Raw genomic sequence first — 18835 nt, forward strand, 5'->3', positions numbered from 1 at the left:
AAGATACAACTCAACACTACTATGTAGACCGCTCTCGTCATGACTCGTGAAAGACTCATCCCGCCAGGACTCCAGCTATCATCCAAGACATCACCTGCTAAGACTGACTGCTCATCAAAAGGGATCACGGCAGACACAACAGAAGAAAACAAGAAGGCAACCACACAAGGTCACTAACTGCGGACAATATAACAACTACGGCCATACAGACATAACAGAACACACACACACACACAAGCCACAACACTCCAATCAATCACCGTCACCGACTGTCAACTGGACCAGCCCTGCCAGTGGGGGACCGCAGCCGTACCCACCAAATCCCCGCTCATCATACCGAGCGATAAACCCTGTCCCATTAATGTGCACATCTCCGACAACCATACTGGTATAACAATAGTCAATATACATCCCAAGACACTCTAGACAACCAACAAAACCTGAGTAGGCAAACCTACCTTTAGCCAACCGCAGCGATTCCTTGTTCAATCATATGACATCAACCAAGCAAAAACCCCTACGCATAGCATATCGGCGTCAAGACCGCTACCCGACTCAAGAAACCTATCCCCAAGGCACAAACATCCTCAAAGGCTCCCATGGAAGGAATCATGGTGAAGGAAATGAGGTAGGGCGACATCTAGGTCTGAAGGAAGGAGGCGGAAATGATTTGCGATTTTATCAAAACACGATTATAAACTCTCGCTGTAAAGACGCTACTCGATCGAGTAACCAACTAACTCGATTGAGTGGGCCCTACTCGATCGAGTACTCAAGTTACTCGATCGAGTAGCCTCGACTAGATCGAGTACCACTCATCCCAAGCCTATCACGACACGAGACATCTATTGTACGAATTCCCAAAGGTTACCACAAGCCCCTAAGGTCGGTCAACGTCAGTCAACGGGTCCCTAAAAGGACGGGTATTACAGTTTTACAAAGGAGATAATCTTGCTGTCAATTTCAAATTGCCTCCTATATTGAACACGTTCCATAAATAAGATGGACAAGCCAAGAGAATCTTGGGGTCAAACCTAAACCCGTGTGTTTCTTCGGTTCAGCATGCTATTGTGTACATTGGAAGGCCATGGTGAATGACACCTTTCATTTTCACGGTTTTGAAGATGCTCCAAGATCAGTTCGTGGGTTAAAGCATTTCGGGAAGATGATGTTTCGGGACTGTGAAGTTTGTGAGTGGAATCAGCAACAGTCATCAAAGGTGTCCAATCCGGGCATTGGGCATCAAATAATGGGCACAAACCAGCATCTTATCTCGGCATTGGAAGGCACAAGAATCGGGACGATTCTTATTGAAGAAAGGGCGGATGATACGGGTCATTGGAGAGGCGGATTCAATGCAAGTCGGAGATTAGTTTAAGGCATTCCCGACGAATATTTGGTGGATGGTTGAAGGAATCTCGGGAATGATAAAATGTATCTCGAGCTTTCATGAAGACGTGAGCGTTCATTGAACACGTTCCATATGCCTCATTTAATGTACGAGGTGGTTATCATAAATATTCGTCCGTATTCATTGTATTTACATTATGGTTCTTTTATTATGAGACACTGTATTTAGTCACGACAATGTTAGGACTAGATTCATTGTATCCTTGAGATGTAATGTAGGATAAATAGAGGCCTTAGGCCATCTTTTGAAAACAACGAAGATTTTGGTGAAATAAAAATAACTTGTGTCTCTCAATTAAACGTGTGTTACGTTTGTTTGCGAAACTCGGATTGTTGCGATAATCCAAAACTAGTGATTAATTAGGACGCGACTCCTAATTGTTACTCGATTGGAACCAATAGGTCTTGGTTAGCCAATCTCGCTCATCAAGTTATAGGTCTAACTTGGTATATGCTTATCCCTTATTCTTTTTACAACCGTGTCATGTCGACTCCCGTTGCCAAATCGCATCATAAAGACAAGTCTTTTGTGATTCCATATGCATTCTACTTTTTTGTTTTATCTGCCCATGTGGTTGATATTTGACCCGTCACAAGCTTATGACGGATATATCCATCACAAGTAAGACCTATTGAATTACAAATTACACAGTTTATTTTTACAAAAATTGAGTTATCTATTTATATATTATGACCGTTTAATAATATGAGACTGTTGTCGTATGACAAGTGTTAAGTGTTAACCGCTATCAAGAAAAGTAGAGAAAATGACCATGACAAACAACTACTACGAAAATCCATAATACTTATTGTATGAAGTGTCTACCGACGTAAAATAAGTAAGTAGTCAGTTTAATTTGTTCGACCTTCCATGGCCACTCATACAAATGTGCTTGAATTTTGTTGCATCTTTTTCGTCTTTATTCCTACTAATAGCAAGGGGACCAATGACCAATCTAGTAGCTAGCGACGGTAGTACTCGTTAGTCGCTACCCTAAATTCCAAAAAAATTAAACTAAAATTATCGATTTTGTGTGCTTGAAAATCTCTAAATATGAGTCGTCACTACTCACTACAAGCAAATTTTGTTACCACATAATTTCATTTTTAGCTCCGCCCAATCCGAGCAAGCTTAGGTTTGGACCGGTAAAATGGACTGAATTGGACCATTTGGTCTGGATCGAACCCGGATCGAATTCTTTTAGGTCCGGTCTTCGGTCCTTGTTTTTTTGAAGTTTCAGTCTTTGGCCCGGTCCGATCCAAGACCGGTTATTTTAGGCCCGGACCGAATGGACCGAAATATATAGATTTCACATCTATTTATTGAAACATTGTAAATGAATCAAATATTTTACACTAAATTGTCATTATAAACTCAACGATAGCAATTATTTGAATTAAACATAGTTCAATACCTATTTATGATATATTTGGCCAAAAAATATTTTTATATTGATGTTGGTACTAAATAACACTTCTACAATATATATAAATAATAAAAGTGTTACAATAAATACGTAACGTCGTAAAGGGATACCAGAAAAGCGATCCATCTATAACTTAACTAGAGTCCCCAAAAACAATCTCACAAATTATTACACAACAAAATACTTCTACAACTCTGTAAATAAAAGGGTTTAAAATGAAAAGAAGCCATTAACAGAGACGCCTCCATCAACAAATATAGTTTGTCCGGTAACATAAGAAGCAGCAGGCTGTGGACAGCGGGCCGCCCATGGGGGCGCTTGGGTTGGAAAAGAGAAACAAGCGTTTGCATTTTGTATGGAGTCGCCACCAATTTTTATGGGAAATTGGAACCGTTCGAATACCTCGTGTCATGTCAAGACACAAAGTAGAGACATGAACACTAAGCAATCGTTACCCTTAACATTCTATGTCTAGAATGACTCTCGTGGATGCCAATGAACACGGGTGTTCACAGATATCTGGAGTAAGGGGTGAGGGTACGTATTAGGAAGCTCTTTTGATCGAACACCTAATCCCGCCCGCCTCGATAGCGGCCTCTACTAATGATTAGGGAAGTTATTCGTACTCGATATATCGTCGCCTATATGCATGCAATGCAACATCCAAGTTTTAATCCTAACATGTGAGAATTAGGCTAAGTCGGTTGACACGTAATTAGCAAACAATTGGGTCGAAGTAGGATTTAATGCTCAATTACATGTGAAAACATATAAACGATACAAGAAATAATGATAAATACAATAAAGAAAATTGCAATAATGAAAATTACATTAATTACATCGGATTAGGCGATTTATATCGAAAATACCTTTAAAACGGATAATTTGAGAAAAAGGAATAAAAGAATAAAATTACGACTAGACCAGAAGGTGATAATACGAATAATAGTTAGTTAATACGTAAACTAATTAAACTAGGTCCAAGCAAAAACGGAGTTCAGGGGCAGAACTCAGCCAGGAACAGGCGCAGCAGAGCTGTGTCCTTTGGAATAGGCGCAGCAGACGCTGCGTCTGTTCCTTGTCTCAGTTCTGGCTGTGAAGCCGTAATTGCAAGCCGTTAACGTTAATTGGTGATTTTAATGATCAATTGACGATATTTACTCGGATGGAAGTGATTAATAGGTTATTTAACATACAAATGGGTCATAAAAACAATAAAACACGGATGAGACGGACGCAAACGAATTATTTACATGAGATGGAATAATGACAGAAGTGAAAAATATTAATGAGTCAAACAAATTAATTCAATTAATTAAGTTAGATACGGTGGATTGATGACGAATATGCGATGAATACAATAAAAGACAGGTGAAAACTATATCAAAGACGAATTCCAGAAACCCAATATTGATGAATCGAATCTCTACAACCCGGAATTGAATTTAATGACGAAAACCCGCAAACATGAGATTATTTGGGATTTAAGTCGGATTTGTGACGATTAAAACATATTAATGATGATGATTAATGATATACATGTAGTTATTATGCTACGACGATGAAGAATTGACAAATAAACGAAACAAATAAGAAAAACTTGACGAATAACAGAGGACGAACGAAGAAGAAAGGAAGCAGGAACTGCGGCAGCCTCACGAAGAGGCGCAGCAGGAACTGCGCTCCTTCGAAGAGGCGCAGCAGTTGCTGCGTCCTTTCTCGACGGTTATCTACTGGAAATCCGTAAAAAGAGGTTTTAAAACATGGTTTTAGAAATCGGTTTTAATGGTATTTACGACATAAACCTTACAATGATGATACAATAATTAAATACAATAAATAAATAAGGATTATACACCCTCAGACTTACATGTTGACGAAACGAGAAGAACTAAGATATCGATTAGTGATGCTCGACGCGAATGCAAAGAAAGTGCCCTCGTAAGAGGAAAACGATTAAGTTAATTAAGTTGATTGATGTATAGTTGGTCAAATTGGTCGGTCATGCAAACGGGGAGGCTGGTACTCAGAAGGATCCGAGCTTACGTGGTCGAAAGTTCAAGCACGTAGACGCCAAAAGTAAGAACAAAGTCTAGAATGCAAAGGGAGAAGAGAAGGGCGGACACTCGCGTGAGAAATATGAGGAGCGAAGGCTCCTATTTATACTAATCACGTGAAGGAATTAGGGTTTCGGAAACTCTTTGGAAGTGAATCTCGGAAAGATATGAAAAAGATACGAAAAAGACACAGAAAAGGGCCTGGGAAGAGGCGCAGCAGCCACGGCGTCTCTTGGAAGAGGCGCAGCACCTGCTGCGTCTGTTCCCAAGGGGTTTCCTCCTGCAGAAGAAAGATTTCCGTGTTTGAGTTATGGTAGGACGGAAATAATTCGGTTTTCCTTAATATCTTATGTGAATATTACGGGAAATTGTTTACTAAAAGATAAAATTTAATGAAATATGGAATAGAAATATCCGGAACATTCCAGAACATTCTGACTCGGGATTTAACGGTTGACAGAAAATGGAGACGGTTTTAGGCCCGGACTCCGAATGTAATCAATTAATGTCAAAACGACCGTATCGGGACGTAGATGACAACTAAGAGGTAGACATTAATATTTGAGCAATCACTTGACGATAATCTTACGAATTGTCACAAATCGTTCCGCGTATCAAACATGCGGCCCAATCATCACCGGGTGGTTTGCGAGAGGTGTAGAAACGAGGTATCTACACAGGCATACAAAGGAATGCAACCACGGACGATATCTCCTCTGCTTCGCCCGCCCGCGCTAACGGAATCCTCACCTTGAAACTTGTAAATATTCCATTTTCCTCCTTAAACAACTGTCATTTCAACAAAGCAAACAAATACAATTATTCTTCTATAAGAACGTTTTACCGTGCCATTATGTAAAGAACATTCACATATACATATATCATGATTCGTTTAAAAGTTATGTTGAGGGTAAATTACATCTTCTGTAAGAGGAGTCGATATAGCCCCTGGAGCAACGACATTAACTCGAATATTGTCCTTTGCCCATTCGCATGCCAAATTCTTAGCTAGTTGGTTTACCGCTCCTGCACATAGATTTGCAGTCATCAGCTAACTTAGCTTTATTGGTAAAGTCATGATGTGGTTTAAACCTCGTCAGCATTATATTGCCCTTTTGGCTCTTTTTACTCCAACAAAAGAACATTAATTAATCAAAGAGACTCTTATCCCAAAAACTGCTAGACCCACTAGTGTCCTTCAATACAGACCTATAGCATGTTGCAATGTCATTTATAAATGCATCTCTAAACTGCTATGTAACAGATTGGCCAGAATTCTACCTGATTTGATTGCTCAAAATCAGGGAGGGTTCATATATGGGAGGAGCATTATGGAAAATATTCTCATTTGTCAAGACATCATCAGACTCTATGAAAGAAAGGCAGTCTCACCTAGGTGTTTGTTCAAAATGGACTTACAGAAGGCATATGATACTATTGAATGGGAATTCCTTGACCAAATGCTCAGTGCCCTTAATTTTCCTGATCAGTTTAAAGGATGGATAATGCAATGTGTGACATGGAATATCTCACTCAACCTTAATGGTAATGTGTTTGGATTCTTCAAAGGAAAGAGGGGATTGAGACAAGGAGATCCACTTTCTCCCTTGCTTTTCACAGTTTGCATGGAATATCTCTCTAGACTCCTCACTTACTCATCTGCCAATAATGAGTTCAACTACCATCCTATGTGCAAGCAAATGAAACTCACTCACCTAATGTTTGCAGATGACCTCCTCCTTTTTGCAAAGGAGATGCCTGCTCTGATGACTTTACTCAGGACCTTTGCAACTTTCTCCAAAACTTCAGGCCTTAATATGAGTAAAGGCAAATCTAATGTCTATTTCAATGGGGTCAAGGACTGTAACACCCCCATACTCCAAGTGCCTTACCAGGACCACTCAGGTATGGAGACATCACCATCTCGGTTGCCCGAGGCATGATAATCAAATAGACAAAATAGAAACAACATTTATTATAAGTGCTTTAATGAAAAGTTACAATCCTCAAACCAACTGAAAGTACAATACATTATTCCAACTAACTGTTCTCAAATGAAATGTAAATAAAACTAAACTACAAATGAAGACTCTATCGTCACGTCGTGGCCATCCCGCCTATCCCAAAGATCATCTCTATACCGCTCAATATCTGCTCACCATCCCCGAATGGATCACCGCAGTTTTACAAAACAACACCGGGTCGACTAATCACACAATCAAAATAGATAATAACAATAAGGCAAACAAACAAATGAACCACACACATACACACATCACCAACTCCCATCATCATCTCAACACCGATCGTCCACCGGACCAGCCGCCAGCCGATGGGGGACCGCAGCCGTTCCCACCTAAGCCCCGCTCATCGTACGAGCGATAACCCTGTATCATTAATGTGCACATCCCCTTTCGTGGCGGGTTCCACGAAGGGCGAAACTAGGGCGTGAGATCACTCCCGCAAGTGACCCCACTCAGCCGAGAACGCATCTCGAGAACCATCACAACCAAACACAATCACAATCACAATCACAATCACAATCAAACAAATTAACTACAAAGACATCACCAATATCCCATTATGGGACTAATACGAGTAGAAATCCTACCCGGAAAGCAAACACGCAGACGATCTAAACAGCTGTCTCAAAACGGCTCCTCTACGAATTCTCCTCCTATCACACATAACACATAAAGGCTACCAATTACTTACTTACTCATAAAACCCCCAAACCCTAAATTAGGGTTTGACCAAAACTAGCAAAACATTATAAAAATTATGCTAGAAGCTTACCCTCGACGCAAGGAATCCAACAACACGAAAAACAACGAGAATCGACCGTCTGAACTCCGGGAATCGTTAAGGATGCGATTAGGAAGAAGAACTGCTGCTTTCTCTCTTAAACAGGTTTTAGGTTTTGGTAAAAGTGTTTTAAAACAAAGACGAATTGGTTTAAATACCCTAATCGCATAATTAACAAAACCCGCGAAAACTCCCCCGTAAAACCGGGCGCTCGATCGAGTACCCAAGGTACTCGATCGAGTACCCCCCTACTCGATCGAGTGCCCGAGCTACTCGATCGAGTGCCCAACAGGTCAGAAACTATTTTTCTGCGCAACTTGCCCTTACTCGACAGAGTAAGGGCTACTCGATAGAGTACCCCCAAGACCATAAATACGGAGTATTACAGTCTTCCCTCCTTAAAAAGAACTTCGTCCCCGAAGTTCAAACCACAACAAAAACAAAGGTACTCCCTCAACATTCCCGACTCAACCATCAAACAAAAACATGATACAAACCCAAGACAAACATCCCGACACAACATATAAAAGGTGTATAAAACTCCTAAAAACTCTCGCGATCATCTCCTACCCCCCTAAAAGAAACAAGGTTACGTCCCCGTAACCATACATACCTGATCAAAAAGGAAAGGGTAGCGCTCTTTCATGATATCCTCGGCTTCCCATGTAGCTTCCTCGGTCTCGTGGTTAGACCATAGGATCTTAAGCAAAACTGTCTCCCCACTCCTAGTCTTTCTAACCTTTCGGTCTAGGATCTGCTTAGGTACCTCAATATATGACAAGGACTCATCTAGCTCTAAACTCTCTGCCTCTAACACATGTGACGGGTCACTCACATACTTCCGCAGATGCGATACATGAAACACATTATGCACTCTCTCTAACGCAGCAGTAAAGCCGACGATAAGCAACCTCTCCCACTCGCTCTAAGATCTCATAAGGCCCTATAAACTTCTGACTTAACTTGCCTTTCTTCCCAAATCTCATAACTCCGCGCATAGGAGACACTTTTTCGGAAGAACTTTATCCCCAACCCGAAACTCTATATCCCGCGATGTAGATCCGCATAACTCTTCTCGTCGATCCCGAGCCGCTCTCATCCTTTCCCTGATCATCTTAATCTGCTCAACCATCTCATGCACCATCTCTGGTCCTAAAACCACTTTGCCTCGGCAAAGACTATCGTCCCAACAGATTGGACTCCTACATCTCCTCCCATACAAAGCCTCAAACGGTGCCATACCAATGCTAGTGTGGTAATCGTTGTTGTAAGAGAACTCTATCAAGTCCAACCTCTCGCTCCCGGCTACCACCAAAATCCATCACACAAGCTCTCAACATGTCCTCCAAAGTCTTGATTGTTCTCTCGGTCCGCCCATCCGTCGCAGGATGGAATGCTCAGTACTCATCTTCAAAGCTGTTCCCAACGATTCCTGCAACTCCTTCCAAAACCTCGATATAAACCTCGCATCTCTGTCAGACACTATGTCCTTAGGGACTCCATGTAACTTAAGCACGTTCTTTCGATAGGCCATAGCCAATTGTGCCTTAGTCCATGTATCTTTCATTGGAACAAAGTGAGCTGACTTGGTCAAGCGATCCACTATCACCCAAATCATGTTGTTACCTTGTTGACTCTTTGGCAAACCCACAATAAAATCCATGGAAATGGATTCCCACTTCCACTCAGGCACCTCCAAAGACCGAATCTTACCCCGTGGTCTTCTCTGTTCCCCTTTAACTCTCGGCATGTCAAACAACGGGACACAAACTCACTGTCTCTTTCTTCATCCCGTGCCACCAAAACGTTTTCTTCAAATCCTTGTAAAGCTTGTCTCCACCTGGATGAACTGAATATGGTGTGCAATGTGCTTCATCATGATTGTCTTTTTCAACTCCTCATCATTAGGAACACACCACCTACCATCGAACCTCAAACTACCATCTCAGTATGTATCGAAAACCGGACACTGTCCCTCTCTCTACTCCCCGCTCTCCACTCAACTATCTTAGGATCCAAAGCCTGTTTACCTCGAATGTCATCATAAAACTCCATATGTACTGTCATATCACCCATGGCATCTCCTTTCTGCATCATATGAATCCCAAAGCTCGCTACCTCATCCCTCAACCTCATCAAAGATAGAGCTGTACACAAGGAATGTACACTCTTCCTACTCAAAGCATCAAAGAACAACATTGGCCTTCCCTTCATGGTAGATGATTTCCATGTCGTAGTCGCCAATTAACTCCATCCACCTCCTCTGTCTCATGTTCAACTCCTTCTGCGTGAAGATGTACTTGAGACTCTTGTGATCCGAAAATACCTTAAAGATTGCTCCATACAGGTAATGTCTCCAAATCTTGAGAGCAAACACCACTGCACCCAACTCCAGATCATGAGTAGGGTAATTCTCCTCATAAGGCTTCAACTGCCTAGAAGCATAGGCAATCACTTTACCATTCTGCATCAACACACATCCCAACCCATTCTTCGAGGCATCGGTATAAACCTCAAAATCCTCGCTTCCTTCAGGCAATGCTAAGACAGGAGCTGTAGTCAAACGCTCCTTTAATGTCTGGAACGCCGTCTCACAACTCTCATCCCAACGAAACCTGTTCTCTTTCCTCATCAACGCCGTCATCGGTCTAGCTATCTTGGAGAAATCTTTCACAAACCGTCTCGTAGTATCCAAATAAACCCAAAAACTCCTAACCTCAAAGAACATTCTTTGGTGCTTCCCACTTTGTCACTGCCTCAATCTTCGCCGGATCTACAGCTACTCCATCTTTAGATATCACATGCCCCAGAAAAGCCACTTTCTCTAACCAGAACTCACACTTGGACAACTTAGCATACAACTCATGCTCCCTCAATGTCTGCAACACGATCCTCAAATGCTCCTCATGCTCCTCCTTAGTCTTAGAATAGACTAAGATATCATCAATAAACACCACTACAAACTGGTCCAAGAACTGTCTAAAGATCCTATTCATCAAATCCATAAACACTGCCGGCGCATTAGACAACCCAAACGGCATCACCACATACTCATAATGGCCATACCTCGACGTGAAAGCTGTCTTCGGTATGTCCACATCTCTAATCTTCACCTGATGGTACCCCGATCTCAAATCGATCTCAGAAAAGACCGTTGCACCACTCAACTGATCAAACAGGTCATCTATCCTTGGCAAAGGGTACTTATTCTTTATCGTCACTCGGTTCAACTCTCTGTAATCTATGCATAACCTCAAAGTTCCATCTTTCTTCTTCACAAATAGAACTGGTGCTCCCCATGGCGATACACTTGGTCTAATGTATCCCTTGTCTATCAGATCATCCAACTGCTTCCTAAGCTCCTCCATCTCCTTAGGACCCATACGGTACGGTGCCTTAGAGATTGGCCCCGTCCCTGGCTTCAACTCAACGGTGAAATCTATCTCTCTCTTCGGTGGTAACCCCGAATTTCATCGAAAACGTCGCAAACTCTCCCACCACCGGTATCTCATCAACTGTCGGACTCTCTATCCGGTCATCTCTCACATGGCATAAGATCAAAGGACACCCCTTCCTCGTATAAGACTTCAAGGTGACAAATGCAATCAACTTAACTTTGGGTCCGACTAGAAACCCCTGTAAGACACACTAACACCCTTTGGACCTCTTAAGGACACTTTCTTTTGATGACAATCTATCTTAGCTTTATACTTTCCTAACCAATCCATCCCAACTATCATCTCAAAGCCGTTAAAAGGAAACTCTAGCAAGTCTACAGGAAATCAACTTGCCCAACTATCAAGGATACATCTCTAAACAACCGCCCACAAGGTACGGACTCACCCGACGGTATGAAAACTTGCTCATTAACGACTCATATACTCTCAAACCCAACTGTTTTTTACATGACTCAAGACACAAACGACCGAGAAGCCCCGAATCAAATAAAACAAACGTAGGAATACCATTAACAAGGAAAGTACCGGTGATAACATGCTCATCTTCCTCACCGCCGCCTTCTTGTCCATCATGAATAGCTTGCCATCGGTCTTCCGCCCACCTCCCCGGACAAGATTAGGCGATGCGGTCGGCTTAGCACCCGACCCTTGATTGTTGTTGTTGTTCATCGGTGTCTTCCGATAAGAATTACCGCCGTTGCGGTTGCCTCCACTCTGGTAGCTCGACTTCCCGGTTTGGCCATGATCCCGCCGGTCTTTGCTCGCAAAGCTCGTGCGGTCTCTCGAAAGATCCCGTGCACTCGTGCACTCATGTCTCTTGTGGCCTACGCCACCACACCCAAAGCAGGTCACCCCCAACTATTACTCGCACTCCCACGGCCTCGCCCAAAGGACGCTCCAAAGACTAAACCCGGATCCGGAAGAAAACCCCTTAGCCTGATTGTGGTTGCCTTTCTTGTAATTAGATTGGCCACCACCCTCGCTCTCCGACTTCCTCTTCTCACCACCTGACCTCTCCCGAGCCATCTCCACTAGTCTCTCAGCTCTCCCAGCCCTCTCATATGCTTCCTTCACATCAGTGAGGACTCCCACGGGTAACTTATCCATAATCTTCGTGGTTAGTCCACTCTCAAACCTCAAAGCCAAATTCTCATCACTCAAACCCATGTCCTCAAAGATATCTAGATTTCTCATTGAACCGCTGTAGTACTCACCACGACATCTCAAAGGCAGTCATCTTAAACTTATCAAACTCTTCCCTCAACTTACTCCTCACATGTTCCGGGACAAACTCCTTCCTCACAGCCCTACGAAACTCCTCCCAAGGTATAGCAGGTAACCCTTGGTTGGTATACAACTCCTTAGCACTCACCTTCACCGAATCCCACCACTTGCCACCGCCTCCCTCGGATAAAATGCAGCCGATCCACTCTCATCTCATCCGGACAATGGACTAAGTCTAGTATGTTTTCCATCTCCCTCAGCCAACTATCGAGAAGGTTAGGCTCCTCAACTCCCTTGTACTCTTTTGGGTTGAACCTCGCAATATAAAGGCTGACTTTAGCATGGTCAACTTCCTTCTCCTTTTCCTTATTCTTGTCCTCGTTCACTTTCTTTCTTCAGGGTCTCGGTCGAGCATCCTGGTGCTCTAACATCTTGACGATGTCATCAGTGGTCATAAGCTCGGCTCTCGCATACAAGGCATTTCTCTTTGGCGGCATCTTGAAACTATACGTATATAAGAAAGGGTAAACATGAACATGCGTACTAAACTTCAAAACACGGAAACTTGCTGCCCAGCACCTACTCGATCGAGTATCCAAACCCACTCGATCGAGTAACGGGCTACTCGATCGAGTGCCCCTATGTACTCGATCGAGTACCCAAACTCCAGAACCAAACAGACCTTCTGATCTCTAACCCACTCGATCGAGTATCTAGGCTACTCGATCGAGTGACCCCCTACTCGATCGAGTACCCCATAGCTACTCGATCGAGTGCCCCAAAACGCGATTCTGGTCCAAAATCGTCAAAAACCTATCCGATCGAGTTAGTCTCACTCGATCAAGTATCACTAATACGTAAAAGCTACCCGCATATTACGTCACATACTAACATTGCTAACTTTATAAAAATCGCATGATATCATAATCAATATGCTACGCATCTATTCTACTTATCAGTAAAATCAAATCATCATGCTATAAAAGCCACATTGTAAACACCTCAACATGCTATCATCTCATTAACATGTTCCACGTATCATTTCTTTTCACATGCTCAACTTCCTATTTCAACACCAAACAATCAACACACTTCATCACTTTGTTGCACAAGTTAACAAGCACACATATATTCAACAAACACTCTCCCCCGTGACCGGTTCAAAGTTGTAGGGCGACCCCTTGCGACTTTAGGACGTCTCCCAAGCCCTTGCACTAGCTCCCACAACTTTTACCCCGGGTTCATTTTAATTGACTCTCTATGTTCATTAAGTTCATTGGTTACAGTTTTCGGGATCGTCGCTCGATACCATTTGTAACACCCCCATACTCCAAGTGCCTTACCAGGACCACTCAGGTATGGAGACATCACCATCTCGGTTGCCCGAGGCATGATAATCAAATAGACAAAATAGAAACAACATTTATTATAAGTGCTTTAATGAAAAGTTACAATCCTCAAACCAACTGAAAGTACAATACATTATTCCAACTAACTGTTCTCAAATGAAATGTAAATAAAACTAAACTACAAATGGAAGACTCTATCGTCACGTCGTGGCCATCCCAGCTATCCCAAAGATCATCTCTATACCTGCTCAATATCTGCTCACCATCCCCGAATGGATCACCGCAGTTTTACAAAACAACACCGGGTCGAGATTAATCACACAATCAAAATAGATAATAACAATAAGGCAAACAAACAAACAATCACACACATACACACAACACCAACTCCCATCATCATCTCAACACCGATCGTCCACGGACCCACCACGCAATGGGGGACCGCAACCGTTCCCACCTAAGCCCCGCTCATCGTACGAGCGATAACCCTGTATCATTAATGTGCACATCCCCTTTCGTGGCGGGTTCCACGAAGGGCGAAACTAGGGCGTGAGATCACTCCCGCAAGTGACCCCACTCAGCCGAGAACGCATCTCGAGAACCATCACAACCAAACACAATCACAATCACAATCACAATCACAATCACAATCACAATCAAACAACTAACTACAAAGACATCACCAATATCCCATTATGGGACTAATACCGAGTAGAAATCCTACCCGGAAAGCAAACACGCAGACGATCTAAACAAATGTCTCAAAACGGCTCCTCTACGAATTCTCCTCCTATCACACATAACACATAAAGGCTACCAATTACTTACTTACTCATAAAACCCCCAAACCCTAAATTAGGGTTTGACCAAAACTAGCAAAACATTATAAAAATTATGCTAGAAGCTTACCCTCGACGCAAGGAATCCAACAACACAAAAACAACGAGAATCGACCGTCCGAACTCCGGAATCGTTAAGGATGCGATTAGGAAGAAGAACTGCTGCTTTCTCTCTTAAACAGGTTTTAGGTTTTGGTAAAAGTGTTTTAAAACAAAGACGAATTGGTTTAAATACCCTAATCGCATAATTAACAAAACCCGCGAAAACTCCCCGTAAAAAACCGGCGCTCGATCGAGTACCCAAGGTACTCGATCGAGTACTCCCTACTCGATCGAGTGCCCGAGCTACTCGATCGAGTGCCCAACAGTCGAAACTATTTTTCTCACAAGAACTTGCCCTTACTCGACAGAGTAAGGGCTACTCGATAGAGTACCCCCAAGACCATAAATACGGAGTATTACAAGGACAGCCTGAAGCAGGAAATTCTATTGATTTCAGGTATGGTTGAAGGCTCACTCCCTTTCAAATATCTTGGAGTCCCAATTAAAACCACAAGGTTAACAGCTAAGGACTGTAAGCCACTTATTGATAAAATTGTACAGAGAATAAGGAATTTGAGGGCCAAGAAACTCTCCTATGCAGGGAGGTTGACTTTGGTTCAATCAGTCCTCATGACTCCACACAATTATTGGGCTGGTATATTTATATTACCTACAGGAGTAATCAATAAAATTGAGGCAATTTGCAGACATTTCCTTTGGGATGGAGGGGTTGATTACCTGAGATCTCCTCTTGTCTCTTGGAAAAAAGTTTGTAAACCTAAGCAGGAAGGGGGCCTTCACTAGTAGAAAAACCCCTTATTGCGTCAATTGAATTACGTCAGTTCTAAAAAAACTGACGCAAAAAGTACTTACTTTTAGCGGGAATGCAATTTTGCCCTATAAGGCCCTGTTCTTTTAGACTTAAAGTCACTTAATTTCATTCACTTGATTCGATTCGATTCGAGATCCTACAAGTTCGATTCGATTCGATCCTATAAGTTCGATTCGATTCGGATCCAATAAGTTCGATTCGAGATCCTATAAGTTCGATTCGAAAAAATTCGATCTTATAAATTTAGTTCAGAAAAGCTATATACAGAGTATTATTTTTAAAGACCGATACAAAAATATTTGACATTAATTATTCGATACATACATTATTATTTTTTAAAAAAAAAAATCACTCCTCTCATTAATAATTTCAGCGTCACAATAGATTTGGGCATGTTTGATAAAAAGCGGAATAAGGTCATGTATTAGGTACGAAACAACATAGTCAAAAACATTTGGCGAGGCAATGGATCCGTTGTTGAGAGTGATAGTGAAGATGAAAGTGATGAGGATTATGATAATATGGAAATAAATGGTTAGAAAAAAAGATATAATATGTGATTTATTTTTTATCGTAATGTAATCGTAGTATAATGTATGAACAAATCAATGCATATAAAGCGGAAAAATGTTATTATTTTACCTTGTGTTTTAGACTATAATTTTTTTTTATCAATGTTCTCTCTTGGCAACAAATAATAATAATAATAATAATAATAATAATAATAATAATAGTTAAGTTAAATAAAATAAAATAAAATAAAATTAAGTTAAGTTCGGCTCCTATAAGTTTAGTTCAGATTTTATAAGTTCAGTTCAATTCAGTTCAGATCCTATAAGTTCAGTTCAGTTCAGTTCAGATCGTATAAGTTTAGTTCAGTTCAGATTCGTTTCAGTCCAAAAGAACAGGGCCTAAGTAAGCTTAATGCGTCGGTTCTTACAAGAAACTGACGTATAAAATGCGTCGGTTCTCATGAAAACCGATGTATTTGATCAAATACATCAGTTATGTTACTAAACCGACTTATTTAATATTACACTTTTGTATCAATTGTACCTGAAGCCGATTTAAATGGTATTAATTAAAAAAAAAAAAACAATTAAACCCCTCTCATGGTTTCTGCCTAATTCTACTCCGTCACCACCACACGACTGCCTCACATCTTCGTCACCACCAAACGACTGCACAAAGAATTGAAGAACAATACGGTAAAGCTATTAAACCAACAGAGTCACTTCGAAGGAAGGCAACTACAGCAATTCATCTTCAATTCTGTCTTCCTTTCCTCGGTTTATTTTGTGCATAACTGAAGATGAATAGTGTATGCTGTTGTAGTTGAAGTATCAATTTGTTTGATTTTGGTGTTTTCTTTAGAAACTTTTTTTGTGATTGTTCGGATCCATGATGAAGCTAAGAAGTTTGTTAATCAGACTGGTGTAAAGGTGGTTGTTGCATAACATCCTCGGATTACATTTGTGTATATTAGCTAGTAATATTAAATTAACACAAATCCTTGTTTAAGAGGGTCATATTACTCATATCCGCCTTAAACGTGAAACGGGTAATTTAGATAGATGAGACAAAAAGTAGAATGCCTAAAGAACGCCAAAAACTTGTCTCATTTATCTATATAGTGTAGTACTTGACCCACTTAAACTTAAGACGGATATGACCGTTTTAAGGAAGACCAACGGTTAGCTTTCTTATTTAATAGATAAGATTATCACAAATACTTATATGAGATTGTCTAATTGTGAGATAAGCTTACTGATTAATTGTCTAATTGAGTAATATTAATATGTGTATTTGTACGAGTTTTGCAGTAATATAGTCTCACACAAAGCTTACTGATTATTACAATGGAATATGTCTCATTGTTGATCTTTGTAATCTTCATTGTATCTTATGCAGCTTCATAAGTTGAGAGAGGAGTTGACATTCTTGTTGCAACCTCCGGAGTTTGGTTGATATGATAGAGAGAGGTAGGGTCAAATTCAGAAGTTGGATATGCCTCCCACTGGTTCAAGACAAACTATGCTCTTCAGTGCTACGTTTCCTGCTGAGATTCAGGTTCTCTTTGCTCACTGGCAGTGGCAGCTTTTGTTTCATGCTGTTATTTGTTAATTAATTTAAGCTTGGTTGGCCTTAGTTCAAGGTGTTGTTTCCCTGCGGATTAACCAACATTTAGTATAGATTAATTTAGTAACTAAGACGTTTGTGGGATTATTAGTACTTTGGATTGTATTTGGAACGTTGTTGGTTTGAATAAGATGTAATGTTGTTTTACATGTGGTTGGTTGGATTTATTGTTGTTGGTTTTTAAGTTTTGGTTTCGGATTGTGAGTTTTATGTAATTTCGGCAGCAAATTTATATATATATTGTTCTGGGTGTAATTCCGGAGCAGGATTGTGACCACTTGAGCTTGTAGAATGATGTCGTTGCTCGTCTCTTCCTTTCACTCTTTCCTGTAAAGATGAACAAACTGAGGGCTCGGCTTGGGGCCGAGCGTACTCACTCCGATGCTCAAGTTATAAACTTAGAGAGATAAGTTGTATGTTTAACTTGGCAAAGTATATTGTAGAGAGATAAGGGAGTTTTATACCAGATTTTTCAGTGGATTTCTCAATGAGAGATGTGGAGTATATATAGACTTTCACCTTTTGTCACGTAGTGGCCAAGTGGCGTAGCAGGTGGAAAGACTGTCTTACCCTCGACCGAGGGACCCATGACAGGCCGGCAGGCCTGGTTGACTCCATGTCGAGGGGACTGGATGCGAGTATACGGATATGCCTCTCGGCTGGCTAGTTGCCGAGCCGAGACCCAAGTGACAGGCCGACAGGCTTTGTCGGTTAGGCCGTTTTTCTTTTGACTTGTTGTCTTTTAGCTTTGACCTTGGTCAATATGTTGACTTGGTTAGCGGGTGCAGAATATGCCCCATCAATTTGCCCCCAGCGTAGTCTATGTCGTGGTATGGACCTTCGATGCGTGTCGAGCGTATTCTGCGTATGTCGAACTTCTTCCTCGGCTTGGTCCTGTTCAGGCCGTACCATATCCCCCCTCCACATTGTTGTGTAATGGACATCGAATGTGGAAAAGGAAATGGCGCTGGCCGAGACCAAGGTTGGGAGTGCCGTGTGCTTTTGATTGCCCCCGGCCGGTGCTGCCAAGCTTGGTTGACCAGCTGGCCGTTGGCAAGTAGATACCAAGGAGCGTGTCGAAGAAGATGGGTCACTGTATGTCGATTGACATTCTGCGGCTGCATGCTTGACACGTGGCCTGGTGTTGATTGGTGGACGCTTCATGGGCTTTGCTCGATTGGTCCACTTGAATGGGCTTTGCTCTATAAATAGAGCAGTATGCCCCTCATTTTGCTGCGCAAACTTCTTTTTCA

This window comes from Silene latifolia, chromosome 3, assembly GCF_048544455.1.
Source record: "Silene latifolia isolate original U9 population chromosome 3, ASM4854445v1, whole genome shotgun sequence".
Classification (NCBI taxonomy): domain Eukaryota; kingdom Viridiplantae; phylum Streptophyta; class Magnoliopsida; order Caryophyllales; family Caryophyllaceae; genus Silene; species Silene latifolia.